Source organism: Globicephala melas, chromosome 6 (genome assembly GCF_963455315.2).
Source record: "Globicephala melas chromosome 6, mGloMel1.2, whole genome shotgun sequence".
NCBI classification, from domain to species: Eukaryota; Metazoa; Chordata; class Mammalia; order Artiodactyla; family Delphinidae; genus Globicephala; species Globicephala melas.
The window spans coordinates 74,449,639-74,468,881 of NC_083319.1; positions in this window are offsets into that span (position 1 = coordinate 74,449,639).

Below are 19,243 nucleotides of genomic sequence, written 5' to 3' on the forward strand. Positions count from 1 at the left end.
CAATTTTGAGCTCCCCACTTTCTTCCTACAGTGTAGTCTGAACTGCTGACTATCCTTCCTGTGGCCAGCTCTATAATCCAATGAGTTCTCTGGCCTTGGTCTTGTACAGACCTGGCTTTGCAGGTACTCTTGCCTGCCACTCCCATTGCTTATTCCTTGCTGAGCTCCCCAATGTGCCTGTGGGCAAAGCTTGTCTAGGTCATGATACACTAGGTTATTTGATACCCTGTCTCTTGCTTTTGCTTGGTTCCAGATCCTTGGTATGTCAATCATTTCAAGGTTGGATACTTTTCCCCAGTCCAAGGCAAACACCTGTCTATCTTTGTGCATTCTTTGCCTGACTTCACAGAAACATCACATTAGAGGAAGAAGGCAAAAATAAGAGAAATAAGATTAGAAATGGCAGACATTTAAAAAGATATCAATAGGTATATAGTAAATATATTTATTTCCTTTTCAAAGAAGGAAATGAGTGTGTATCAATTTATACATATGATTCTGTCATCAACATAGAATAGGAAAGAAAACTTGCTAAATCCTATAGAGAAGCTAACAGAACATTTAGCAGGTACGGCGATGTTTGATGTACTATTGGTTCCTCACAATTCATGCTTTGTTGCTTTTAAAAAGCTCAACGTTTAAAGGAACTATTTTTAAAATGTCCTCCATCCAATGTTAAGTGGCAAAAGTAGGATATTAAGCAGTGTGAGATATACTCATAATTATGTTTAAATATGTGCTCTCTTGCAGACAGGTCTAAGACATTCCGAAGAAATAAACTGAGCCAATCACATTCAGTTTATTTTTCACACAGATATTTTATCCATCAGGTAAGTCACTCCTTTTCAAAGAGGTAAAATGAATAGGGGTGACACAGAGGCTGGAGGTGCTACTCCAGAAAAGTTCTTTCATAAACAAACATGACAAGGGGAAAAGTCTAAGACTTGAGGTGGAAGATAGATGTAGTACCTCCACACCTCAACTTTCTCAGTCCTTTCTACACCCCCAGGATTGGGACTGTAGTCTACTCAAGATGTCAACTGAAAGAAAAGTTCTGCTTTGCATGAGACAAGAAGAGCATTGATATTTTTGACTCTAGAAACAAAGCAGAGAGAGGACAGAAAAGCCAGAAGTGACAGGTAAGCTCACCAAGATGAACAGCGGCCAAACAGATTGGGAAGGAGGGCCAGTGAAATTCCATGGTATAGGCTGAATAAAAGATTTTTAAGAATGATGAGGCCAAAATTTTTCAAGTTATTTTCATTACTGAGATATTTCTTTCTTTCCAAATTTTAAATAAGGCTATTTCACGTATACATGTATAAATGTATACTTCATGTATAATTTTTTATGATTAAGGTTTGTATGTTTGTGTATATATCAAAGCAAACTTGAAATTTTCCATCAGGATCGGTAGAATGAAGAGTAAAGTTTGCATGAATAGAAACAGGAGCCAAGAGACCAAGGTAGCCATGAAAATGTCCCCTTGAATTTGCAGAAATATTTTACAGGGCTTTGTACCTCTCTAAACCATGGAATTGATGGGAGGTATGTAACCTAATTTGATCTAGATCTTCAGAGAAAGTGAAAACCCAGATCATTTATGGGAGTAAGAGTCAGAGATGAGATTGACCATAGGGATGGAACTGGAGATATTATCTACTGGAATCTATATTCATATCTTATCCAGCATAATAAACATGACTTGTAATATTCTATCCAGTCAAGGTATATAACTTTATACCATTAAATTTTTCACTTATTCTAAATTCATTTAATGTCTACAGAGTGTCACTCACCATATTAGGCACTGGAAGTACAACAAGAATCCATACTCTCATGGAGAAGCATCAAAAGGATTTGATGCTCAAGGTTCTATTTCGAGCAGGTGGTATGATGTGATGGAAAGCCAGCGTAACTGAATTCAGAACTGAGTTCATACCTCAACTCTTTCCTAACTAGCTGTGTCACCTTAAGTGTGAATTATAAGTTTTAGGACTCAACTTTTTCAATTTCAAGATGAGATGGTTGAATGGATGATGTCTAATATTTCTTATTACTGGGGGCTTTGTAAATCAGAAATCCATGTAAAATTCTTATTGCTTACTACAATAAGTGGTCAAATGAATAAGTACCAAAACCATTATTGGTCCTATGAAAAAAATGCGACTGAAGACAATACAACACACAGTCTAAAAATGAGTTTCTAAAATATGAATTTTTTTGTAAACCTCCATTGACAATAACAATACCTGGGCTAAATTGAGAATTTTGAGAAGGAAAAGGAGGAAAAAACACCAGCATAGTTTAACCACTACAATGAACCAATACCTATGATACATGCTTTATATATCTTCTTATTTAATTTTCACTGCAATGCAAGAGATGGGGATTATTAACTACCTCTACATAAGGATATAAAGAAAATAAGATAAGGAACAATAAGCAACTTGTACAATCTCAAATGGCTGGAGAAGACGTTTGAATCCAAGTTTTCTGACTCTAGTCACCACGCTTCTCTCACTATATCAAATAGCGTTCTAGGTGGAAAGATCATCTTACATTTCCTTTTCTGCACATCTCTTTTCCTTCTATTTCCTACCTCTTGCCAAGATGAGAAAAGGCCAAAATTGCAAAAGATATACTATTAAGCAAGTGAATACATATACCTGAATTTAAAATGTGACACACCCATGTATCCACAACCATATTTAGAAGGGAAACATTGTTCACCTCCTTGTGTGAGGAGCCATTATTCTAACTTCGGTCACCATGTATTAACTTGGCCAGTTTTAAAATGTATGAATGGAATTATAGAGTGTATATTGTTTTTGTTTGGGCTTCTTTCACTCAAGTTATGTTTATGAGATGTATCCACGGTGTTAACTGTAGTGGTAAATTTTCATTGCTCTTTTACATTAAGTTATATGGATACACTTCAATTTATTTGTTTGTTCTACTACTGTTGGATATTTAGGTTATTTCCAGGTTTGGGCTATAATGAAAAGTCATGCTAAGAACAAACTTGTACATGCCTTCTAGTAACATAGACTTTTTATCTGGTCTACACTAGCAGTGGAATTGCTTGGTCACAGCTTACTGTTGCAGATTGAATTTTCAGCCAAAGCTCTTTATCCCTTTCTGTCTCCTCTGCCTGAGACTTTGTAGTCACTCACATTAAAGGCAGAATGTAATTCCCCACACTTAAGCTTTGAGTTTGGCATTGGAATTTATGTTTGTGAATGAAATGTGGGCAGAAGTGATAGTTTGCCAGTTTCGAGCCCTGGCCACAGAAGCATTGCAGATTTTCTGCTATCACCGTGAAATGAGCTCTCCCTAAGTAGCTAACATCCTTTTAAACTTGGGCTCTAGAATGAAAATAGCTAGTACAGACCTGATCCCAACCTACTCAAAGGCGCCAAACCCAAGAGACATGTTGCTTAAAGCAGAGTCATGCTGAACTCAGCTTAGACCAGCCAACCCTAAGGCAAACCGGTGACACACAGCAAGAAATATTTTTTATTGCGGTAAAATACACATAACATAAAATTTACCATCTTCATCATTTTAAGTGTACAGTTCAGTAGTGTTAAGTATATTTACATTATTGTGAAACAGGTCTCCAGAATTTTTTCATCTTGCAAATCTCAAACTCTATAACCATTAGACAACAACTCTCCTTTTCTTAAGTGAAATGAGCCAGTCACAAAAAGACAAGAATCTCACCTCACTACGCTTTGTGGTGGTTTGTTACACAGCAAATATTAGATGGGAGAATACATATGTTCCATGGTGCTAGACCCCAACAAATAGTTTTTCAGAGTGGCTGTACCAATTTATACTCCTGCCAGTACTGTATGGGCTCTCTAGTTGCTCCACATTTGCAGCAGTGGGGGAGAGTCAAATATGCTCTCCTTTCCTCAGTTGTTCTCCTTCTACACCTGCTGGCTTCTTCCTCCTGTGCAATAAGGAGGATCAACCTCAGCCTGAAATAATGTTCTAAGTCATTTTCATTTAAGACACTCTAGTGTGTGTTGAACTATACTGGAGTTTTCATCATATTAATGGGATTGAGCATCTTTGCATAAGCTAATCAGGCAACTGAACTTCCTCTTCTCTGAAAGTCTTGTTCAATATTTTGCCCACTAAAAAAGGGGGTATATTTTTTTCTTATTGATTCACAGAAACTGTAAACATTCTGAATATCAGTATTTTATTGGTTATGTGCACCTCAAACATTTTATCTGACTCTAAAAGTCCATTTTTACTCTATTCAAGTGTCTGATGAAAAGTTCTTAATTTTAATAAAGTATAGTATAAAAATCCATTTACAGCCAGCCCTCTGTATCCACAGTTTCCATATCCAAGGATTCAAGCAACCTTTGATCACATGCTATGTTTATGATCGGGGTTGGCTGAATCCAAGGACATGGAACCCATGGGTACAGAGGACCAACTGTGGGACGTGAACATTCATGGATTTTGGTATTGGTGGCAGGTCCTGGAATCAATACCCCCTTAGATACTGAGGGACTGTACTTGACTGTGGAGTGGGGGGGGAAGAGGGAAGTTTGAAATTCTAAAGAAAGAATTTACATTGTTTCTTTAGAAGGTCACAACGGACATAATCTTTAAATCTTCCAAAAAAAATCATTACAGAACTAAACCAGTTTTCACATACTGCACTGTGGTGCATTTATGACACAGCTGCCTTAAGAAACTCTTTTCCTACCTGGAGTTTTAATAGGGCTTAGCACTGAATACAGCCGACATGGAAAGTTATTTAGATAACATTTCTTTGACACCCACACTTCATTCTCCTAGGATAGCTTAATGTGGGGAAGAGAAATAACAGAGTTTCTCTCTGATTTGAAATTTAAGAAAAATGAAAAGTGTCTGAATGTTTCACGGGTAAAAGCTGTATCATGATTTTTTTCTTTCTCAGTGAAAATACTGACTTCTCCTGCTTTCGTAGCACAGTCTACAGTACAGGCATACCTCGGAGATTTTGCAGGTTTGGTTTCAGCTCACAGCAATGAAGTGAATATTGCAGTAAAGTGAGCCACACAAATTTTTTGGTTTTCCAATGCATATAAGAGTTACACTTACACTATACTGAAGTCTATTAAGGGTGCAGTTGTGTTATGTCTAAAGAAAATGTACATACCTTAATTTATAAATACTTTACTGCTAAACAAAAAATGCTAACCATCACCTGAGCCTTCAGAGTCACAATTTTTTTGCAACAGTAACATCAAATTTCATTGACAACAGATCAATATAATAATGAAAATGTTTGAAATATTGCAAGAATTACCGAAGTGTGACACACAGACATAAAGTGAGCAAATGCTATTGGAAAAATGGTGCCAACAGACTTGCTTGACACAGGGTTGCCACGAACCATCAATTTCTTAAAAAAAAAAACAAACTGCAAAGTGCAATAAAACAATGTATGCCTATATTTTGTAGCTGCCATAGAATATAGGTAAAAACTAAAGTCCAGTATTAAAAGTAGAGTCAATATAGGTTTCAGGACCTTGGAGAGTGAAGATGAGGGCAAGAACAGTTATAGAAAGCGAGAAAAGGGTAAGGCAAAAGAGGAGAGGGTGTATGGTGTTAGGGAGTGTTCTAATCTCATACTTTTACAGGTACCTGTCCAGTTTTCCCAGCACCACTTATTGAAGAGGTTGTCCTTTCTCCACTGTACATTCCTGCCACCTTTATCAAAGATAAGGTGACCATATGTGCATGGGTTTATCTCTGGGCTTTCTATCCTGTTCCATTGATCTATATTTCTGTTTTTGTGCCAGTACCATACTCTCTTGATTACTGTAGCTTTGTAGTATAGTTCGAAGTCAGGGAGTCTGATTCCTCCAGCTCCGTTTTTTGTTCTCAAGATTGCTTTGGCTATTCAGGGTCTTTTGTGTTTCCATACAAATTGTGAGATTAGAACACTCCCTAACACCATACATAAAAATAAGCTCAAACTGGATTAAAGACCTAAATGTAAGGCCAGAAACTATCAAACTCTTAGAGGAAAACATAGGCAGAACACTCTATGACATAAATCACAGCAAGATCCTTTTTGACCCACCTCCTAGAGAAATGGAAATAAAACCAGAAATAAACAAATGGGACCTAATGAAACTTCAAAGCTTTTGCACAGCAAAGGAAACCATAAACAAGACCAAAAGACAACCCTCAGAATGGGAGAAAATATTTGCAAATGAAGCAACTGACAAAGGATTAATCTCCAAAACTTACAAGCAGCTCACGCAGCTCAATAACAAAAAACCAAACAACCCAATCCAAAAATGGGCAGAAGACCTAAATAGACATTTCTCCAAAGAAGATATACAGATTGCCAACAAACACATGAAAGGATGCTCAACATCATTAATCATTAGAGAAATGCAAATTAAAACTACAATGACACCGGTCAGAATGGCCATCATCAAAAAATCTACAAACAATAAATGCTGGAGAGGGTGTGGAGAAAAGGGAACCCTCTTGCACTGCTGGTGGGAATGTGAATTGGTACAGCCACTATGGAGAACAGTATGGAGGTTCCTTAAAAAACTACAAATAGAACTACCATATAACTCAGCAATCCCACTACTGTGCATACACCCTGAGAAAACCATAATTCAAAAAGAGTCATGTACCAAAATGTTCATTGCAGCTCTATTTACAATAGCCAGGACATGGAAGCAACCTAAGTGTCCATCATCGGATGAACGGATAAAGAAGATGTGACACATATATATAATGGAATATTACTCAGCCATAAAATGAAATGAAATTGAGTTATTTGTAGTGAGGTGGATGGACCTAGAGTCTGTCATACAGAGTGAAGTAAGTCAGAAAGAGAAGGACAAATACCATATGCTAACACATATATATGGAATCTAAGGGGGAAAAAAATGTCATGAAGAACCTAGGGGTAAGACGGGAATAAAGACACAGACCTACTAGAGAATGGACTTGAGGATATGGGGAGGGGGAAGGGTAAGCTGTGACAAAGTGAGAGAGTGGCATGGACATATATACACTACCAAACGTAAAATAGATAGCTAGTGGGAAGCAGCCACATAGCACAGGGAGATCAGCTCGGTGGTTTGTGACCACCTAGAGGGGTGGGACAGGGAGGGAGACGCAAGAGGGAAGAGATATGGGAACATGTGTGTATGTATAACTGATTCACTTTGTTATAAAGCAGAAACTAACACACCATTCTAAAGCAATTATACTCCAATAAAGATGTTAAAAAACAAAAAAAGAAAGGACAGCGTGCACGAGGAAGAAAACAAATATGGGCTAGAAAGAGAAACAGGTTGGAAGAAGAAAGAGAGGTAAAGAAAGCACAAGACAAAGGAAAACAACACTAGATTTTAACAAAATACACTTGGCATCTTTGAATAATCTAATACTATGAGTTTTCATTAAATGTCAATCCTTATATGTTATTTCAAAATACAGTTGACCCTTGAACAATGCGGGTGTCAGTGCCCCTAACCCATGCATACTGGAAATTAACTGTACAGTCAGCCCTCTGTAATTAGTCTCGCATGCACAGATTCAACCAACCGCAGATCCTACAGTACTGTTACATATTTATCGAAAAAACTCCACATATGAGTGACCTCACACAGTTTAAACCTGTGTTGTTCAAGGGTCAACTGTACACCATTTATTCTGCACACTGTTCATGTTATGCCCTTGTTTTATGCCCTAAAATAAGTTTTAGGCTGGCTAAATGCAAAGACATGCTTTTGACCCATTATGAAATCTAACACAGATAGTAAAAAGAGTTAATAATTTAGTCCCTTTTATGATGAAACTTTACTAAAGACTTTTTCTAATTTAAGAAAAATTTCAGATGTTCACAGAAGTTCCAAAAAAACAATAAACCACATATGTCCTCTCCACTGATATTGAACAGATGATAAAAATTTGCTGTCTTTCACTGAGGTATCCTTTTTCAATAAAAGATACAGCTGAAGTTCAACTCATTATCCCTTTAAACCAGCCTAAATTAGCAGGAGACACTCTTCAGAAGTTGGTGTGTATCATTCTCATGCACCTCCACTGCCCCTTTAGGCCTTCCCATACAACTTTGGACAGTCCAAATACATCTAGACATCAATAGAGGTGGTACAGGTGATCTGTCCATGCTGCCCCCACCTTCTAATTCCCTCCATCTTCAAGATATGTTTTTATAGCCTTGGGCTTTAGTATAACTGCTTATTATGTCCCTGTAAGTCTTCCATTATCATTAAAGTAAGAATAAATATATAAAATCTTGTATTACAGCCTTTTATTATTTATATCCTTTATTCTTACTATTAGTCGATATACTTGAGGACTCATTTGTCTTTACAAGGTAACTGTATGTAGCTCTACTCTGATCCTTCATGTATTTGTATGTCTTAAGGTATTTACTGTAACAGAATACTCTTTTCCCTTTGTTTCTACGTTCTTTGTATACTGGCAGCACATCGCAGCTCCTGATACATGTAGCCATGTGTTGAATGAATTAATGCATGAAACACACTGCATGAATGAATGAATCAATCAATCCTTCAAAATGTATAGCTAATGCTTATAAAGCCAGAACCTAAACTCATGACTTCTCAAACCAACTGCACAATGCTTTCCATTTATCCAAATTAAATATCAAAACAGATGTAAATGTCTGAATATACTGTTCATATTGTTAGGATGTAAAGGGAAAAAATGGTATTCCAGATTAAGATGACAGATTTATTCTTAGTATTGATATGTCCTCATCCTATATTTTATATAATCTTAGGGCACAGAAAAATGCAAAGCTGAAATTCTACAACAGCTAGTGTCAAATGATTCCTGTATTTTTTTTTTAAGATTTTAGTTTTAGAAGTGAAACAAATGGATTATGGAGAATGAATGCAGTAGATCATTACACAAGCGATCAGTCAGCATCTCTGCCTATGCATTAAGGTTACTGAGTGAATAGCTCAGATTTATAATAGCTGAGTTTCATACCAGCGTAAAAACCACAACCTAGCCTGAGTTATCACGAGACATTAGGAAGGAAGTATGGTGATAATATAGCCATCCAATTGCTACAAAAATGGAAACACTGTAAGAAAGTTGGCTGAACACCTTGATAACCTAATTCATAATGTCTCTAAAAAGCCATACAATGATTTAGGGAAATAATGAGTGCCAGATAAAGATATATATAACTTAAGATATATGTGTATCATACATATTTCAGTCTTTAAACTCAAGCACTAAATTAGAATTGTCTACTAAAAGCTAAAATGTCTGATTTTTTTCTGCTGTCAAGACATCCTGACAGTTTTATTAAAGTTACTAAGTTTGAAAATTTACCTTCCTCAAATTTTTCTGAAGAGAATTTCCGATGTAATGATACTATGCTAGCTTTCAAGACAGACAAACCAGTCTTACCACATGTTACCTTGGGTAAATTAATTTCTCCAAGGTTCAGTTTTCTCAGTACATAATATTGCCTTAATTACACTGCAGCAAAAAACAAGGCAATGTGTTCACCAAAACCAGAGTCATTTTTATCTTAGGAAGACTGGCTGACTACATTTCCCAGCCTCCTTTATAGTAAGTTTGGGGTATGTGGCTCAACTGGTCAATGAAGTGTTGGTGGGAGGTAAATAAGCCATTTACCAGCCTGCTCCTATTCCTTAAAAGCTCCTACATAATCTTTCATTCTTTCTCATCCTTCTTTCACCTGCGAATCAGGCTCCCAATGTATGACTTCAAGGTCACAGAGGGTGGCAGAACCATAAGATGGAGGAATCCTGGATTCTGAGTAATTCTAATGAACAGAACTTGGTTGTTCAGGCCTCCACATTCCAACCATCACTGACCCATACTGGACTGTGATATGAGAATATATTTTACTGTGTTGGGCCACTAATATGTTGTGAGCATTTATACAGCAGTAAGCCTACCCTAACTAATACAAAAACCCACTTTAAAGAGCTATTGAGGGGTAAAATAAATTAATGACTGGAAAAACCTTATTGCAGTTTAATATAGTGGCTGGCGCTTAGCATCAGGTGAGCTCCCCTTCCTCTCTCCTCAGCAAGGTGATCCAAACATGCCCAGTCTCTACATTTCAGTTTTTACATTCTTCAGCCTATAGATTCTTGACCCTTTTGCAATTATGTGTAGAAGAGTAAATACCTTCTCGGGATAGTAACTAACTTCACAATGATACTGTGCAGTTGTTTCTTAAAGGCTATTTTTTTAATTAAAATCACCATTTCTTTTTACCTTTTCATCCAACTCTTTTTGACACATACAGATAAGTAATTTGAAATATGGTTTGGGGAACTAACGTGATTCATAATGTCTTCTGGACGTATGCCATAAAATTTAAACCCTAACTTGAAATCTTTCTGGGTACATTAGAACAAATCTATGACTCACACCAATTTTGTGTAACTGTGACAGCCAAGTAGACATTGCCCTCCCGTACCTACAGAAAATGAGTGTGACACCAAAATGCCTGTTGATAATTTAATTATTAAAATATGTGTGAAGTTGATTCCAAAATAAGTCAGGATGCTCTGTTCTATTTTTTAAAAACTCCTCTTTAGCAAAACCCAGTTTAAAGTAAAAAAAAGCAGCAGTGAAGTGGAGTCATTAATCTAGGCTAAGGGAATTTATAGGCTGAAACACCCTAAAATGTTTTGAATTACCCTGTGCACATTTCACATGTTGAAATGAGCATCTGAGGAGTTTATATATACAGATATATTTGTTGGCTTCTTGACATTAATTCGAGTCTTTTTAGAGGGTTATTTGCAAAAGCTTTATGGTTGTGACCTCTACATTCAGAATAGAAATGTTCCTGAAAATCTGGATGCAACTTAAAATCCAAGAATCAGTGTCACTTTGCCATTGGGTCTCATTGTCTAAGTCTCCCCTTTACTGAATGCCTACTGTGAACCAATCTTGTAGAGAACTCTACATGTGCTGTTTTATTCACTCCTCAGGACAACCCTATGAGGTTGACAGCAGCATCAATCCCTATGCTGCACAGGAGAAAACTAAGACATAAAGAGGTGCAGTCACTGCTCTTGCCTCTAAAGCCCACGATCCTTCTGGTCTAAGTGAGACTTGTCAATAATGAGCACATATACAACAGGTTTGCTCTGGTACACGCCTACTGTAAATGCAAAACTTCCCTTTCTTTCTACTCTGTCATCAATAGTGTGTGTGGGTATGTGTTTGTGTTCCTATCTATAGATCCCTCTTCCTGCCACTCACATCCTCCAGGCTTGACAGTGGATAGTAGGTCCACTTACTATGTGTATGTGGTAAGAAAACATTTTCCTTAGCTTCATGGAACACTGGTTATGAAATCATTACCAATTCCAACACTGCCCACAGCCTTGGAGACTTCGTTCTAGCCATTTGCTCATTACCACTCTGCAGCTTATTTTCACCAAGACACTTCAGGCTTTCTGTTCCTGTTGAAGAGAGGTTCTGATTCCCACATGTGATTCTTGTTAAGCTCCTTATCTCATCCTCCAGAGGCAATGCCTGAGGCAATGATGTGAACTCTACAACTCCAAATGTACACAATTGGTTAGAAGTTAAAAATTCTCTCACTGCCAACTTAACACTGCACGTTGAATTGGTCATAATTAAAGTGAGTGGTTTTATTTTTAAGACTGAAAATTTTAAGTGCTGCCTTGACATCTTTAAGCCTCTCCAGGTGGCTTGGGCTTTTCACAGCCTGGTACCTGAGTCCTGAGAGAGAGTGTCCTAAGAGCAAGCATTCTAAAAGTACAAGGAGAAACCTGTATGGTTTCTCCTCACCATGCTCCAAAAGTCACCCAGTATCCCATCACCATATCTTAATCACAACAAGTGAGTCACAAAGACCAACCTAAATTCAAAGGAAAGAGAATTAGACTCCACTTCTTGGTGGAGATCACATTGCACAGGAGCATGGGAGGTGGGAGGTACTGTGGTGTCCATCTTTGGAAATACAATCCGCCACGACCCTCCCATGATTTACAAAGTGTATATGCATATAAAGATATACACATATCAGTACTTGAACACAAGGCTACGGGTAACATCTTACAATCAGGTCCCTTATGTATTTCTATATCTCACTGCCTAGATTCTCCCTTATGAATTCTGTTGCACAATGAACCAAATCGTTGCATGGCTGCAATATCCCCTTCCTGTAAATAGAAACTACAATCTATACTCTAGAAGTGAACATACAGCATTAGCATCTAAAATCTTCAAGGCTCACGTAAGTATTTTCTACATATTCCCACTTTGAGGATCCAAATTACAACTGCCATGCAGACTAAGGGAAAATGCAAATAAACAGGTAACTGAAAATGAAAAGAGAAGTTTTAAAATGCAAGCAAGTTCATTGTTTTGAGAAGATGTATAATCATTATCATTGTCCTATATCTAAATTTTCTAAACTATTTTCAGGATAGCATCTGTGTTAAGTAGTAATCAGAAGCACCTGACAAGAGGAAAAATTTTAAAGCAAGATTAGTCTGGAGAAGTCATGACTTGTAGCTCAAAACATCACCCGATTGTATTTGGTCTTTACCAGCTCTTTTTTTCCACATACCTTAGAAATGGTTAATGTCCTCAAGTCAGACAAAACCGCCTTTCAAGCAGAGTACTTTACATCATGTGCCGCAATATGCAAGCCTCATTTCTTCATAGTGAGCAGGTACTGAGCAGCCACTCAGTTTTTATGAGACTTTTTTAAATTTGGAACATAAATTAAATATTTATGTCAGAGCTGCCAAAACGAAGACAAATAGCTCTAGCAAACAATTCTCTTAATAAAATTCAATCACTATTATGCAAACTGTTGTCAAAAGGGTAAATGCAAGTTAACTTTTTTAAAAGTTTTGCTTCATGATCCATGGAATTAATAACTAATGTCATGAACACTGAAAATTGAGTGCATCTTTATATTCTTTGTACTCCTTTGTGTTCTGGCAAATTTTTTTTTATTATTTAATGTCCATCTTTCTTGCAAGGGGTCCTTTAGGAGTTAAAAATATAATTATATTTTCTCATCTAATTAAAATGTCACTCATTTATTTTGGCATATTAAGTATAATGGCTGTTACCCAAGGTTTCTTTTCATTTAGATTCTGATTATTTTGTCATGTCACTCAAAAATCTATGCTTTGCAACTTGTCCAAGATTTTTTCCCCTCATTAGCGTAAAGCATCTTAGAGTCCTGCTGGTAGTGCTTTATCTAGTGCAGGAAATGATTTGGATAATCAACAGCTGGAAACCAAAATGTTATGTACTGGCAGAGAAAAAAATGAATATAAACTTCCTTCTCTTCCACCCCTTGTAATTTTATATATTGAGTTTTAGAATTAAAAAATAAGAAGTTCCAGGGCTTCCCTGGTGGCGCAGTGGTTGGGGGTCCGCCTGCCGATGCAGGGGACACGGGTTCATGCCCCAGTCTGGGAGGGTCCCACGTGCTGCGGAGTGGCTGGGCCCGTGGGCCATGGCCGCTGGGCCTGCATGTCCGGAGCCTGTGCTCTGCAGCGGGAGGGGCCGCAGCAGTGAGAGGCCCGCGTATAGCCAAAAAAAAAAAAAGAAGAAGAAGAAGAAGTTCCAGGAAAGCATACTGGAAGATTGTCTGTCAGACTCTTTCTTTTTTTCTTTCTTTCTTCTCTATTATTTTTTTTTTTTTTACCACTTCTCATTTTCAACTTTTTTTTACTCTGTCCTCATTGTCCACTTTCTCTGTAAGATGAGGTGGTTGGACTAAATGGTATCTAAAATCATGGCCAGCTTTAGTTCTTGACTTGCAAAAACTTCTTAATATATTCTAGAGGCTTCAGGATAGCAAATATGTTAGAGGAACAGGTGTGGGGTGCATATTTTCATTCTCCTTTTCTCCCCTTTACTTAGGACAATCTTTTCTCCCATTCTCTTATTTCTGTGTCCTTTCTTTTGTCTTCTCCATTTCCTGCCAAGCTACAAACATGGTTTTTCTTTTACATAGCTCATTTTGATTTCAAAGCAACTGAAATGTTATGAATGTCATATATATATATGTTTTCAGTTTTTGTGTTTTTCCTGAATCATCTGTCTCAGCATTTCTCTTCAGGCCATTTTCATTCAGGGGAAGGGGTAAAAGTACGCATGAAGAAAATATTTGTATATTTAAGGTCTTTCATCCTGAAGCTCGTGTGTTTAGCTCTTCTGAAAATGACACCTTTCCTTTGGAGGAGACTACCATCTGAAAGAAAAATACCAACATATCTGCTGTGTAATTGCTGAGCTGTTACTGGGATTGAAAATGAGCAGGAAAGTTGACAAGTCTTCAACTGCTAGCCACTGCTAGAATTCTGACATTGAGATGAAAAAACACAAAGCCATTACTGATCTGTGAGGAAACCAGGTGGTCTCTGGTACACAAGATGCTCCTACCTGCTCATGAGCAATTGAACCTCAAGAGTTATCACCCATAATTTATGAAAAATATAACTGAATCCAGTTTAGGCAAAAAAATAAAGCACCAGCACCATGAATAATATATTAATACTGGAAAATTACTCTTTACGAGATCAATATAAAATAGCTAACTCATTTAAATTACTTATTTACGATACTGATGATGTGGTCTAGAAAAATAAGATACAGTTATATGGCAGGAAACAAAAAAAGGTACTGCTTCTCCTCCAAAGTCTGTGATTTGGAACAGCGCCTGTTTTGGAGAACAGTTGTTACCTGAGATGAATGCCAAAGTACCAGTACTTTTTTTCTCAAAATATTCTAAGAGTTGCTGTCCCTCTCTTTTGAATTCAATTCTGCCTTGGCATACACACTTAGAGGTGAAACACTGAGCAGATGTCTTGGCATGCTGTACTCTGGTTTATGGACATCTTGTATAAGCCAACTGACCTCAGGAATGGTCTCCTTGCATCTCTACAGAAATATTCAAGAATTAGGGCATTCAGAGTTTAGAGTAATTTGGCCAGGAGACTTGGTCACACTCGGTCACAAGAAACCATTCAGGATTAAAGAAGTCAGATACACTTTGTTCAGAACAGCCTTGGGACTCAGGGTCAATTCTGAGAGAATCTAACAGGAACTCTTGTCTGAAGAGTTTCCAAATCAAATTCTACAGCCACAGTGTGCATGCTACAAATGTCTGTCTATCTTAACAGGAAATCAGTACCATCCTATGATATGGATTCAGTAGCTGACAGTAATTAATTACACCATTGAATTGTCATTTATTTAGAAAATTGAGTGTTTCTTGGTTTCCCACCTCTAAAGTCTCTGTTTATAAAATCACTTCCTAAAAACATTCAATAAGTCTCATTGGCTGTATCTTCTTATTCAAAAAATAAGCTAAATGAACTAAATATGTATTACAGTACTTTTCAAAGACAAAGGGACCAGTAAATATGAGTATAGTCAAAGATTTTAACTCAAATAAGAATTTTATATTATTGCTTACTCGAATTTCACGCAAACCTTTAAGATCTTCACTACTTTGTTGGGTACATAAATGGATTAATATAAGACTATCACATACTAGGTGCTCAAACAATATGCACTGAATGTTTTAGTTCAAGAATTACAGGGGAGGAAATCAAAATGGCAGAGTAAGAGGACGCAGAGCTCACTTCGCCACACCCCCCATGTGAACACATCAAAAATACATCTACATGTGGAGCAATTCTCACTGAAAACAAACTGGAGACTAGCAGAAAAACTCCCATACAACCAAGGCTGTAAGAAATACCCACCCAGAATTTAGTAGGAGTGGAACAGAAGAGATCAGTTCAGAACCGGCACAGTTAGGAGGGGACACAGAAGAGGAGGGGGATTACAACCTGCTCAGAGATCCTCCCTGGGGAGTGAGCAGTTTGAACCACATATTGAATGCCCAAACTGTGGAGTCCCACACCGGGAGGATGAGTGCCCTTAACTGGTTGGAAAACCAGTGGGCATGACAGCAGGGGTGTAAGAAGCTTAGACTCCACCCATGATGAGCATGCATATGCTTGCTTACTACCGAAACAATGCAAAGGAAGCAGGCTGAGACTGCTGCGAACTCTGAACCAGCTACCGTGAACACCCCAGTGAGCCCCTCAGGCTGAGCTGAATTCTTGCTCTGGCCCCTCTTGCTCCATGGTGCATATCCAAAATAGGGCAAAGGCTTTGCTGGCCAAAGAAAGTGTGCGATAATAGGGGCTGGAGCCAGCTCAGACATGACACAGCATCCAAACAGGGCAAGGGCAGCCACTGAATCAATATTGAATCAAGCAATATTAAACCAACCCTAAAAGAAATGTTAAAGTGTCTTCTCTAAGTAGAAAAGAATATAACAAGTAAATAGCTATAGGAAAGAAAAAGTCCCACTATTATAGACAAAAATATAGAAAAGACTATGGATCAACCACTTATATAAGCTGGTATGATGATAAAACACAAAAAATTGTCAAGTCAATTAGAACTACAACAAACAGTTAAGGGATAAACATGAAGATGTAAAGTATGAAATCAAAAACACAAAACATGGGGGAGAGGAGTAAAAAAATGTAGATTTTTTAGAATGTGTTTGAACTTAAATCTACCAGTTTAAAACAAGTAGATATAGTTATAGGGCAAAATATATGAACCCCATGGTAACCACAAATCAAAAACCTACAGTAGACACACAAAAACTAGAGAGAGAGCAACACAAGCATACCTCTAAAGAAAATCATCAAACTACAAGAGAAGACACTAATAGAAGAACAGAGAAGAACTACAAAAACAACCAGAAAAGAAGTATTGGGTTGGCCAAAAAGTTCATTTGGGTTTTTCCATAAAATCTTACAGAAAAACCCAAATGAACTTTTTGGCCAACCCAGTAAGAAAATGGCAATACTTTCATATATAATATAGTAACTTTTAACATCAAAGACTAAATGCTCCAGTCAAAAGACATGGGGTGGCCGATTTGATTAAATAAAGAGCCATTTATAAGCTGCTTAAAAGAAACTCATTTCAGAGCTCAAGGCACACACAAACTGAGCATGAGGGGTTGAAAATGATATTCCATGCAAAAGGAAACAATAAGAAATCTAAGGGAGCAATACTCAAACCAGACAAAGTATAACAGACTATAAAACAAAGTCTATAACAAAAGACCAAGAAGGACATTATATAATGATAAAGAGATCAATACAAGAAGGGGATATAACATTCATTAACATATATGCCCCCAATATAGGAGCACTTAAATATAAAAAGCAACTTAACAAAAAGGGAGAAATTGACAATAAGACAGTAATAGTAGGGGAGTTTAACACCCCACTGTCAATGGACAGATCATCTGGACAGAAAACCACTAAGGAAACAATGATCTTATATGACACATTAGACCAGCTGGCTTAATGGCTATCTACAGAACATTTTATTCAAAAACAGAACACACATTCTTTTCAAGTGCACACAGAACGTTCTCTGGGATAGATCACATGCTAGGCCACAAAATAAGCCTCAACATATTTAAGAGGGTATAAATTATTTCAAGCATCTTTTCCAACCACAATGATATGAAAATAAAAAATTACAGGAAGAAAATGGGGAAACCACAGACATGCAGGGAATTAACAACATTCCACTAAAAAAACCACTGAGTCAATGAAGAAATCAAAGCGGAAATCAGAAAATACCTTGAGATAAATGAAAATAAAAATACAACTTTCCAACATCTATAGGACACAGCAAACACAGGTCCAAGAGGGAAGTATATGCAAAACAGGCCTGCTTCAATTAAAAAAAAAAAAAAAAACTCAAACAACCAACCTAACCTACCATCTAAGGAATTACAAAAGGAAGACCAAACAAAGGCCAAAATCAGCAAAAGGAAGGAAATAATAAAGATCAGAAAGGAAATAAATAGAGACCAAAAAAAGAAACCATAGAAAGGATCAACGAAGCCAAGAGCTAGGAAAGTTTGGCTGAACTAATACCTATCCTCTCAAACTATGCCAAAAAATTGAAGAGAAGGGAATACTCCAGAATTCATTCTATTAGGCCAAAATTATACCAATACCAAAACCATACAAAGACACTACCAAAAAAAAAAGGAAAAAAGAAAATTGCAGGCCAATATCTCTGTTGAACACAGATGCAAATTTCCTCAACAAAATATTAGCAAACTGAATCCAACAATTTATAAGACGAATCATATACCATGACATGTTTTTTCTCGAATTAGTGTTTTCGTTTTCTTCAGATACATACCCAGGAGAGGAAATGCTGGATTATATGGTAGTTCTATTTTCAGTTTTATGAGGTACCTCTGTACTGTTTTCCATAGTGGCTGCACCAGTTTACATTCCCACCCAAAATGTACAAGGGTTCCCTTTTCTCCACATCTCTCCAACATTTGTTATTTGTGGTCTTCTTGATGATAGCCATTCTGATTGCTGTGAGGTAGTATCTCATTGTGCTTTTGATTTGCATTTCTCTGATTAGCAATGTTGAGCATCTTTTTATGTGCCTGTTGGCTATGCTCTCATGTAAAGGGATTTCAAAACTCAGTTTCAAGCTCACTAGTGCTCAGTGTATTTTCCTACTGGTTCCCTCCCCATCAACTAATTTTCCAAGTCATCTTGATCAAGGTCATGCCCAAGCTAAAGTACCAGATAAAGAGTCCAGAATATGAATAGCCCTTCTAGTTCTCTTTTTACTCCTGTGTCCACCTTCTCAACTTACGTTGCAATGTCTTTATTCACTTACTTTGATTTTTTAATACTACTTAACAGAATCTTCTTCTGTCCATTTTTCCTCCTTCCTAGGAAATTTCCTTTTGCTTATTGTTTTTGTTTACTTTTACTTTTTTCTTTCTCAAAGGTCAGTTATACCCACATTCAAAGCACCTATCTTTTGTAGAGATTCTCTGGTCTAAACAATATAATCATAATAATAATATAATCACTAAAGGACCACGTAATCCTGAGCAAAGAGAATTATGGCTGTTCAGGAGAGAAGCTGGGGCAAGAGTGAGGAGTCTGGAAACCTGAAGAGTCAGGGAATCCACAAGAGTAAGTATCTGTGGGACAGTTAACATTTCTCTCTCCAACTAAGCATCTATCATGTACATGCTATTCAGAACACTGAAAAGACGGCTTTGGTGAGCTATTTCAGACCTTCTACCACATTAAGCTCATTTGAGCTATTTGTGAATAGT